General features: G+C 35.9%; 1 non-coding gene across 1 annotated transcript; it reads left to right on the top strand.

Moving 5' to 3' along the window:
- The first annotated feature begins 7,213 nt into the window (after positions 1-7,213).
- On the top strand, positions 7,214-7,346 carry LOC126016523 (small nucleolar RNA SNORA51). Its single transcript, XR_007498318.1, has one exon. It is a non-coding gene; the product is annotated as a small nucleolar RNA SNORA51 (small nucleolar RNA).
- The last annotated feature ends 4,290 nt before the right edge of the window (positions 7,347-11,636 follow it).

An 11,636-nucleotide genomic window follows, 5' to 3' on the forward strand; every position in this document is an offset into this window, starting at 1 on the left:
ATAGAGTACTTCAGAATTTTATTCTATTTGATGATAAGGTCCTTAAAGGAATAAATAAGGTTAAAAGAGGCTATTAAAATGGATCTTAATCCAAAATGATTGATATTCAAGTCAATTCAATAATACAGCAGGTAAGGTGCAGAGCCGCCTGGGGTTCAATGCCTGGCATCCCATATGATCCTCAGAGCATCTCTAAGAGTAATTTCTGAGTACACAGACAGAAATAAACTCTGAAAACTGCTGACTCTGCCCTCAGCCCCCCAAAAGAACTGATATTCTTGTAAAAGGGATTAAGACATAGAGTAAAGGCATATATAAATACTGGGGTGGAACTATTATAAGCTAAAGTGAAAGGCATTGGAAGAAAGTGACTTGGCAATGTTTGGGTTTCAGGCATTAGTCTGAACAATTACAAGAAAATTTATTTCTATTGTTTAAACTGCCAGCCTATCTCTCTTGATGATTCTATGATTTTAACTCTGTGTGCTCTCATTTTATCTAACCAGTAAAACTCCATTATGATAATTTCAAAAAAAAAGCTTTATTGTTTTTAGTCTAAATAAAATGTTAGAAAGGAATCATTATTATAACTCACTATTGATGGGCCAGAACACTTGTTAGAGTGGATAGGGCATTTTGCCTAGTATATGGCATATATACCATATATGGTACTCCAAACATCACTAGGAGTGATACCTGATTGCAGAGCCAGGAGTAAGCTCTGCAAAATGTGGCCCCAAAATGAAAATAAATAGTAATAATAAAAAAATTAATTTTTGTCACCTTAGAATCCAGGGACTAAACAGTCAAATTAAAAGATTTAGAAACCATTGTTATAAAGAAAAAACATCAATTATGTTTTATCTCAATTCATTTTCTACAAATTCTTAGATCTTGTCTGAGTAACGGGTACTTTAGGAACATCAATTTTTCCAAGGAAGAGTTGCTGACACATCAAGGAATCAAGAAAGAATAGAAGGATGGTGTTCCTTGAAAAGAAAATTGGGGAATACCAGATAAGCTTGATCTTATATGTGCATGCCAACTGCACAACAATTGGCAATGTCTATCAAAACCAAAAACATATTATAGAAGAGCAGAGTACAGAGCCAGCAGAAGACTGCAGACCACTGACAGGGCAGAACAAGGATATGTTAGGAAAATCCTTTTGCACTGGCTTTCTTTTATTACATACATATCTGTAAATGTTCCTTTATCTCACTCAGGCTTGCCTAGTCTAAACACCTACAGTGGTAGCACAGGCACTCATTGGTTGTATGTAAAAAGCACCAAAGCAAGTTTGTAAAGAACAGATGGGTGCATATGGCTGCAGGCAGTTCTGGCTTCCCAAAAGAGTTGACTTCTACTGGCAGAAGGTTTTAAAAAATGAACCTAAGAAAGCACTCTGTTTAGGCAAAGCTAAATATCATTATTTTCCCCCTTTTGCATGTAAAATTAGAAGCTTAGTTTTTTATTTCTTCTGGTTACAAACAGCCATTAAACAAGTAGAATATTTATAGTTTCAGTAACTCAGAATGACTTTCACCTGATTTAATAGTTAATAGACTGAGATACTAAGGATTATGGTAGAAAGGCAATTTAGTCTCACTAAAAATAATTTATAGTAGAAAATATATCATCATGGAACCTATTACATTTTTTTCAGAAACAAAATGTCCACAATCATTGACCAAAAGAGAAACCACAACCCTAGGTGGAATAAAATGGTTGTAAAGAAAAACAAAAACAAAAATGAGACAATTATTTAATTATATTTATCAAAAACATCAAAATTGTTTAGACCAACAGAATTTTTTCCTCTTCAAACAATGTCTAAATTGACATCATGTGGAAAATGTGGCTAATTTTTTTAAGGCATAATAAGGAATATGTAGTTTCTCAGGGAAAATAAAAAAGACCCAAATTCTTGGGGCTGGAGAGATTGTTCAATAGACTGAGCACATGCTTTGCACATAGAAAGAAGTCTTGGATTCAATTCCGGCAACTTGTGCATGATTCCCTCAAATACTGTCAGGAGTGGCCTTCCCTGTGCCTAAGCACAGAGCTGGTAGTAGCAACTTAGGGCTGACAGGTATGACCCAAATCTCCTGAAGAAAACAAAAGCATACATCCCAAGTTCACTTATTTTATTTTATTTTATTTTTATGATTCACTATTCACCTCCTGATCTATGACCTCAGAGATAAATATGCCATTTTATACAAATGATCAGATATCCATGATCTGGCACACCAATTACCAAAACAACACAGGCAATTGTCTTGATTGTAGTGCCTCAGACTCTGCTTAAAACAAGCAATGGTTAACAGTTAGAAGTTCAAAATACTTTAAGTTTTGCCTGGACATAGAACACTATGTGATCAAAAGTATAGGCTGATGTCCTAACATCCGGATGTGAAAACATCAAACAGAGTGATCCCTGAGCACAGAACTAGTAATGTCTTGAACATTAGTGAGTGTGATCCACAACACATACACACATACACACACATCCCACATACACATACATACACACAGAAGTGCCTGAGGTGCAGGATATGGCTGTCACAAAGCCTGGCTTGCTTCAATTGTAAGTACAAATAACTAGGCAGCTGCCTAATTGCTTATCTGTAAATAGTAAATATTCATATACATATGAAATATTATTCCCTTAGATGAAATTTTTTATCAATTTTATTTATTATTATTGTTATTGTTCTATTTGTTTTAGGGCTACTCCTAGTTGTACTCATCACAGTATTCAGAGAATAGAACTTAAACCCAGCATATGTCCAGGCACATGCTCTATACCTAAGCCTAGACTGCATTTTAATAGTTATTAATTTCATTATTCAACATGAGTTCTTTTAAAATGAGTAATTGGATCTTCAAAGTCAATATTTTGCTAGGAAATGAAGCATGACTAATCTATGTTTATAGCTAAGGACAGAGAAATGGACTTTCCAATCAACTCAAACTAGTGATTATTGTCAATGAGCATTGAAAATATACACCAGAACTTATATTCTGGGACATCTGCTGCATTGAGAAAGAAACAAAGTACTATAAAACTACCAGCCAAGGGGACTGGAGAGATAGCATAATGAGTAGGCATTTGCCTTGCACACAGCCAACTCAATTTCGAGATCCCCAATATCCTACATGGTCCCCCAAGCCTGCCAAGAATAATTTCTGAGCACAAAACTAAGAATAACACCTGAGCACCATTGGGTGTGACCCCAAAAAACAAACATAAAATAAAATAAAAACTACCAGCCAAGCACCACTCAAAGCATAGCATAAGGCTTAAATAAAACAAGTCTTATTCATACAACTCAATAACAGAAAGACAAATGGCCCAATGAAAAAATAGGAGATTTACCTAGAAAACTTCTCTACAGAAAACATATAGATAACCACAGGCACATGAAAAAAGTGCTACTTGTCACTTGTTCTTAACACAGGGAAAGATCAATGAGATGACATCTCACACTTGTGAGAATGACTTAGATCAAATAGAGCAGAGAGAAGTGCAGTAAGGGGATGGAAGAAAGGAATGTTACCACACTGTTGATGGGACTACAAAGTGATATGGTCTCTATGAAAAATGATATAAAGGTAGAAAATGGTACAAAGAATATAAGAACATTCATGGGGCTGGAGATATAGGAGATAAGGTACTTACTTGCCTTGCATGCAGTTTTCTTGGTTGGAATTCAAGTCCCATATATTGTCTTCCAAGCACTGCCAAGAGTCACTCCAGAGTACAAAGCAAGAAATGGGTCTCTGAGCACTGACAGATGTTACTGAGAAACAAAAATTAAAAACAAAAAGTTTATGAATTCAAAAGCTAACCCTTAAATTCACTGCATTAAGTTCTAGTACAAGATAGAAAAATAACCTAAGTAACCTAAGTGCTCACTGATGAGAGTTTGATAAAGATGTTGATTTTCCATGATGCACGACTGAAACTTGAAAACAAGTAGAAAATGATAATAAGATAGTTTCATAATCTTGCTATATTCTAGAGAATTTTGTTAAAATCTCATTACATTTCTCTACTAATAAATAAGTGATATATAAAAATATTTCAAAAATACTTTACAAAACAGCTGTGTTATATACACAATGAAATACTACTTAGATATTCTTGTATCAAACTTTCTATTTGCAATATGAATAGAATATGAATAGAGCTAGGGGAATGGAATTATGCTAAGCAAAATGAGTCAAAAGAATGTCATTTATATGTGGAATATAGAGAAACAAACAAAAAACAGACTAAAAAAACCCTTGAATTCTTACAGCAGAAGTGATATTACCATACAAGGCAAAGGTTAGGAGCAAAGATTAGTGAAGCACCAGTAAACCAGAGAAAGTTTCTAGTATTTTGGTGGAAAACATGAGAAGATAATATACATTTGAAGAAATGTGAATCTCTAAAGCATATGATTTAAAACCAATGTAACCTGAGTAAAACAAACTAATGAAAATTTAAAACTTTCTAATAATACTTTCTGATATGTTACCACTAGAGTATTTTACTCATTTTATTATGTATGTGTGTCTGTATGCCTGTGTATATGGAGTGAAAGAGACAGAGAAAATAAAAAGGAACTGAAACAAAATGAACCCAGTTAAGTAACAGATTGAGTTAAAAATAATTTTTTAAAATGAAGTCATGAATTTGGTTATACATGGATAGGCATGCTGAATGAAATAAGTCAGAGGGAGAGGGACAGACATAGAATAATCACAACTCATTTGCGGGACATAAAAAGAAAAAGTCAATAGAGTAATACCCAAAGACAAAAGAAATGTTGGGTGGAAAGTTCAGTGAAGACAGAGAAAGGACTACTTTAATAATGATAATAATAATAACAACAATAATAGTTCTAAATAATCACTCTGGACAAGAACTAGGAATTGAAAGGAAGTAAAGTAATATGCCTGATATCTCTTCAGTAACAGTATTGCAAACCATCATGCCTAAAAGGAAAAAAGAAGAAAAGATTGAGATAGAGAAAAGAAGAAAAGAAAAATAAAGAAGAAGAAATGAGAAAAAAAGAAGAAAAGGAAGGCAAAAAGGAGGAGGAAAGGAAAGAAAACGAGGAGAAGAAGAAAAAGAAAAGACAAAAAGAAGAAAGAAGACAAAGAAAAAAAGGAACAGAGAAGGAAAAGAAGAGAGAGGAGGAGGAAGAATTAGGAGAAAGAAGAGGAGGAGAAAGGGAGGAAAAGGAGGAGGAGAAAGAGAAGAGGAAGAGGAGGAGAAAGAGGAGAGGATGAGGAGGAGAAAAAAAGAAAAGGTAAGGAGGAGAAGATGGAGAAGGAAGAGGAGGAGAAGGAGGAGGAAAGGAGAATGAGGAGGAGAAGAAAGAAGAAAAAGGAGAGGAAATAGGAGAAGAAGAAAAGGAAGACAAAGAGGAAGAAGAAAGGAGGATGAAGAAGAGAAAGAAGAGGATGAAGAGGGAGGAGGAGGAGGAGAAGAAGAAGAAGAAGAAGAAGAAGAAGAAGAAGAAGAAGAAGAAGAAAGAAGAAGAAGAAGAAGAAGAAGAAAGAAGAAGAAGAAGAAGAAGAAGAAGAAGAAGAAGAAGAAGAAGAAGAAGAAGAAGAAGAAGAAGAAGAAGAAGAAGAAGAAGAAGTGGAGAAGGAGGAGGAGGAGAGGAGGAGGAGGTGGTGGTCGTCTGCCATAGGGGGCAGGCATGGAGGTGACAGGAAATGAATACTGGTTAAGGGATGGGTGTTGAAACATTGTATGCCACAAACTGAACTATCAACCACTTTATAATTCTGTATCTCTGTCAGCCACATCCTACCTTTTTAAAAGCTGCCAAAAATCATATTAATCTTCTCATATGCAAAATGATATAAGGCTCAAAATTCTAAGCTCTTCAGCAACAAAACATAAAAATTGTTTGCTGCTAAATATCAGGAAAAATACATTTTCTTCTTTATGACATTGGACAAATAACTCAAGTTCAAAATAAGACATCAGGCCTCTGATCAAACCAGATGACCTTAATTGTATAAGTCCAATTGTATAAGTCTATTGCATTAGAGAAGCAAATAGCAGGTTAATTGTTGCTGCATGTTCATACTTCAGTAAGCAGCTACTTGGAGATGTTGATGCTACATGTAGTAATAATTTTACCTATCCTAATTACTAGAGAAAAAGGGATCAGATCTTAACATTAATCAGTTCAACTTAAATATTTAACATTTTAAATATTATTAAAATTATTCTCTATAGATTTTCTTTTTGTTTTTTTTTGGGCCACAACTGGTGACACTCAGGGGTTACTTCTGGCTATGCTTTCAAAAATCACTCCTGGCTTGGGGACCATATTGGCCCGAGGCCGGTCCTGGGTCCGCCACATCGCGTGCAAGGCAAACGTCCTATTGCTGCACCATCGCTCTGGCCCCTATTTTCTATATTTTATTTTTACATTGAGCACTTGATACAATATATTCATAAAAATTAAAAGTATCCTGGAAGTAGCTTGTACAATGCCTGCATTGCATTGTAAGAAACTATCTGTTACCTTAGAAATAAAAGTCATTAAAGATGATAAATAGTATACTGGAGAGGTTTAAAACTTTAACCAAAGATTTTTGTGAACATCGTAACATTGTACTTGTACTCTCATAGAAATTCTATAAACGGGTGAGGAGGGGGACAGACTGATAGCACAGTGGTAGAGCTTTTGTCTTGTAGACTGCCGATCCAAGATGGACCTCAGTTTGATCCCTGGCATCCCCTATGGTTCCCTGAGCCAGATGCGATCTCTGAGCGTATAGCCAGGAGTAGCCACTGAGCATCACCGGGTGTGGCCCAAAAAGCAAAAAAAGGAAGGAAGGAAGGAAGGAAGGAAGGAAAGAAGGAAGGAAGGAAGGAAGGAAGGAAGGAAGGAAGGATGGATGAAAAAGAAATTCTATAAACAATGGTCTCCTGAACTCCATTTTGCAATATACAATTTACCAACTGTTTGTACACATCAGATTTCCTTGTTATGCTACAAAAATTCAAGTTTCTATCCATCCTTCCTCCCCACCCTACACAGGCCTGTACTCTAGACAGGCTTTCTACTTCCCTCATTCAGTCACATTTTGTTATGATAGGAAGTATACTTGGGATATTGGTCATCAGAATGTTGCACTGGTAAAGAATTTTATATATATTTAAAAAATCAAAAAAAAAAAAAAGAAAAGATAAGGCCTCCCAATTCTTACCACAGGCTGTGTTCTTTACACTGACTGTATAGAAAGAGGAGGTACAGTAAATGCACCCCATATGCACCTCAACCCAGGCCCTTTGCCTGGCCTGTACTGTGAATTGGGGGAGAAAAAAAAAGAAAGAAAGAAAGAAAGAAAGAAAGAAAGAAAGAAAGAAAGAAAGAAAGAAAGAAAGAAAGAAAGAAAGAAAGAAAGAAAGAAAGAAAGAAAGAAAGAAAGAAAGAAAGAAAAAGAAAGAAAGAAAGAAAGAATAAAGTTTCTATCAAAATATTTAAGTGGACATTTAATATGTTTCTAGAAAACAAAAATGTGAACAGTTCTTCCTAAGAGGTGCCCCAGATGAAAATGGTTTCCACTGTGTGGCTTTACATAACAGAGAGCCAATTCAAAGAAACGCAAGGGTGTGACACAACTACACTAATTGGTGATGTTCACAATGACTGCTTAAGGCAATGAAGATGCTGTGTTCAAGGAACTGCAGGTAGGCTACATCTCATGTTTATGAGCCGGGTGAAATAAGCAGGAGTTTCAAGATTTAAAGAAGCTGAGCAGACAGTTTACAATGATCTGAATCCATGGAGACAGCCTGAGAGCTGCTTGCCAGTCCCTGTGGAGGCTGATGTAATGATGTATAACCTTCAGGTCACTAAACTAAAGAGAATAGCCCAAGGGGCCCTTGGCAAAGATAATGTAGCTTTCATCTGGTCTCATGCGAAAACATGTAAGTGGGGAAATCAGAGCTGAAGTGATTGCCCCATAGAACGAGACAACGTGAGTTCTGTTATCTGTTCTGTGTGTGCTCTGAGTTTGTTCACACCCAAGGTCCTTTTTTTGACAGCTTCAGTGTGGGGCCTGTGTGTTGGTATAATGGTACCTTTCATGAAGCCTTGGGAAAGACTCTGGGAAAGAGCTTGGACTGAGAGTTAGCAATGTAGTCTCGGATGAATAATCCACTGTGTACCATTTCTGACCTCTCCACTTTCCAGAGGTTCCTTCACCTCAGCCCCTCCTCAATTCCCTCCTGTCTGCCCCAAGTCAGCCTTTCACAGTGCTTCTCAGAGTCACGTAAAGTCTCCAAACTTATCCTGACTTCAGTATTTCCTCTTTTTGATTCATCTTTAAGCATTATCACTTTATTAGTGGTGTTTAAATAAAGTAATCAAAAATAAATAAATAATCTCTTGGGGTTAGAATGATAATATAGCAGGTAAGGCACTTGTCCTACATGAAGAGTCCCAACATTTCACATGGTCCCCAGAGCACTGCCAAGAATGAGACATGAGTGCAGAGCCAGGAGTAAGCCATAAGCAGCACTGGGAGTGACCCTAAACTCCGAAAAAAAAAAAAAAAAGAACCTTGATAAGGTTATATTTTTTTAAGTACAGAACAATAAATGCACCTAACAAAAAAATCTTAAGTATTTTTGAAAAGACAACATCAGGGGCCGGAGAGATAGCATGGAGGTAAGGCGTTTGCCTCTCATGCAGGAGGTCATCGGTTCGAATCCCGGCGTCCCATATATGGTCCTCCCGTGCCTGCCAGGAGCAATTTCTGAGCCTGGAGCCAGGAATAACCCCTGAGCACTGCCGGGTGTGACCCAAAAACCAAAAAAAAAAAAAAAAAAAAAAAAAAAAAAAAAAGAAAAGACAACATCAGCCATAATTCCATTTTATTGTTTTATGGGCTTGAAATCACAAGTTTTCTCTTTTATACTTTCAGATCCCAACTCTATAGCCATCATCAAGAGATTATTTTTCTATGTTTCAGACTTAATCTTTGATTATAGGAATATATATCTACATATATAGGTAAATGAATGGATAGATGAATAGACAGATACGAAGGAAAGAAAGAATGAAAGGAAGGAAGGAAGGAAGAAAGAAAGAGAAAGAAGAATGAGAGAAAGAAAAAGAAAAAGAGAAAGAAAGAGAAAAGAGAATGAAAGAAAGAAAAGGAAAGAAAGAAGAGAAAGAAAAGAAAGAAAAAAGAAGAAACAAGAAAAAGAAAAGAAAGACAAAGAAGAGAAAGGGACTTTTCGTCAGTGCGGTATATTGAAACCAGGGCCTCATCACATAGTGCTAGTGCTCTATCATGGCATAGGTTTTTGGCTCTTTTCCCAACTCATTAAAAATATAGCATAAATATAAATATATCTTTGCAATGTGTTTTTTATTTTATTTATAAAGAGTTTTTCCAAGTTAGTACATATGAATTTCTGTCATTTGAATTTTCTTTAATGAGTATGCATATATGTTGTTCATACTTAATATCTGGTAGGTAAGATTCCTTTATTATAGGATTTATTTGAAAGGCAGAAAAAAGCACGTATAAGGCTTGAAATAATTATTAAAATTATTCTCAAGAAAATATGATTTCCTTATAAAATGACACTATTGAAAATCACAGTGCTTTTTAATGAGTTCTTTTTAAATATTTTAAAGTATGTAATTCAAATTAATGTGCAAAATAGTGTTGTAGGAACATTCCTTTTTAAACATGACTTCACAGTCTATAAAAAGCAGACAATTTTCTGTCATTTCTTTAAGCTGAGAGTAAATTATTGCTCCCACATTTTACTGCTCGTGTCATGACATAACTTCAATTAGGGAACAATTTAGTCTGTCCAGCAAGACAGAATAAATGACTTGCAGTGGCAGTTAATTTTGCCATTATTGGTCTTGAGTCCAACAGAAATATAAATTTTTCACAGATGGGTCCTTCCCATGAGGCCAAATCTGTGGAATCTTTCAACAGAGCCTTTATTTTAAAAAATCTTTTTCAACACATTTTACACTAAGCCTTATTTTAACTTGCACTAAGTACAAATAAAAGTACAATGTTTGGTGAGGAGGCCTTCTAGGCTCTAAGAAAATCTAGAGGCCACTCCAGGACATACCGTACTTGGACAACCAGATTGAATGCTAGACCCTGAGGTTGCAGTGCTGCTCAGGCTCTCCAGTATGCAAGGGATGTACCCTAATACCTGAACTATCTCCCCAGCTCCTAAATTAGTAACTTAAAAATTAAAAAAATAAAAAAGACCGGAGAGATAGCATGGAGGTAGGGCATTTACCTTGCATGCAGAAGGATGGTGGTTTGAATTCCGGCATCCCATATAGTCCCCTGAGCCTGCCAGGAGTGATTTCTGAACTTAGAGCCAGGAGTAATCCCTGTCGGGTGTGACCCAAAAACCAAAAAAATAATTAACTAAAAATAAAATATATATATTTAGAACCAGAGAGATAGCACAGTGGTTAAGATACCAGCAACTTTAATCTCTAGAGCTACATATGGTCCTGCGTACTACCATGAGCTCTTCGAGAGCACAGTTAGGTGTGTCCCAACCTCTCCCTAAAAATATTATTTAAGGGGGCCAGAGTGATAGCACAGTGGTAGAATGTTTGCCTTGCATGTGGCTGACCTGGGATGGGACAGACCCAGGTTTGATATCTAGCATCCTATATGGTTCCCCCAAGCCTGCCAGGAGTGATTTCTGAGAGCAAGTCAAGAGTAACTTCTGAGCACTTCTGGATGTGGCCCCAAAACAAATATATATAATATAAATATATAAATATATTTATATTATATACAATGATTTGGGCCAAGCTAAATGAAAAATACTGTTAGTATCTACTAAAAGCATTATATATTAAAAATGCTACAACTTTTCAGAGCAATATATTCTCTAAGAAAAGAGTAAGAAGACAGGTTGGCAAACAAATATCACAAGGAGATGAAAGTCATTGTCTAGCTCGGGACACAGCTCTTCCCAATTTCTCCATCTATTGTTATGAGGTCTAAATATCATCAGAAAGGAATGAATAGAAATGAAATACAAATCATGGTATTTTTTATTATAATTACTTTATTTAAGCACTATAGTTATAAACTTGTTCATGATTGATTTTCTGTCATAGAATGTACACCACATTTTACCAGTGCATTTTCCAGCGACCAATGTCCCAGTTTCCCACCCACCCATCCCCTTCTGCCTCTGAGGCAGGCACTTTACTGAGCCACTGAATTATTAATGTTTGCCATACTAGGAAGCTACGTGCTAAAAACATTGTTTAAATTAGCTTGATGCTAGATGTGGACTTTGCCATAGAATAGGGCTGCTGAAGACTGTTCAAGTAAAGGTCATACACAAAAAAATCTAAGAAAAGGTCCCCTGCTACATTATAGTTAAAGAATATAACATAGACAAAAATCAGCGCATGATCTCCTCACACCCATTACAAACACAAGATTAATGCTCCCAAGTGAATATGTGCATCTGTCTGCACACCTGAGCATCTGCCTCTTCAAATTGGTAGAAATAATTAAGTCTGGCATAATTTGCATTTTGAGGACATAATTATTCTTTATCTTATTTGAGAACTGAGTATATTTTTTTTTTGTCT

Source organism: Suncus etruscus, chromosome 8 (genome assembly GCF_024139225.1).
Source record: "Suncus etruscus isolate mSunEtr1 chromosome 8, mSunEtr1.pri.cur, whole genome shotgun sequence".
Classification (NCBI taxonomy): Eukaryota; Metazoa; Chordata; class Mammalia; order Eulipotyphla; family Soricidae; genus Suncus; species Suncus etruscus.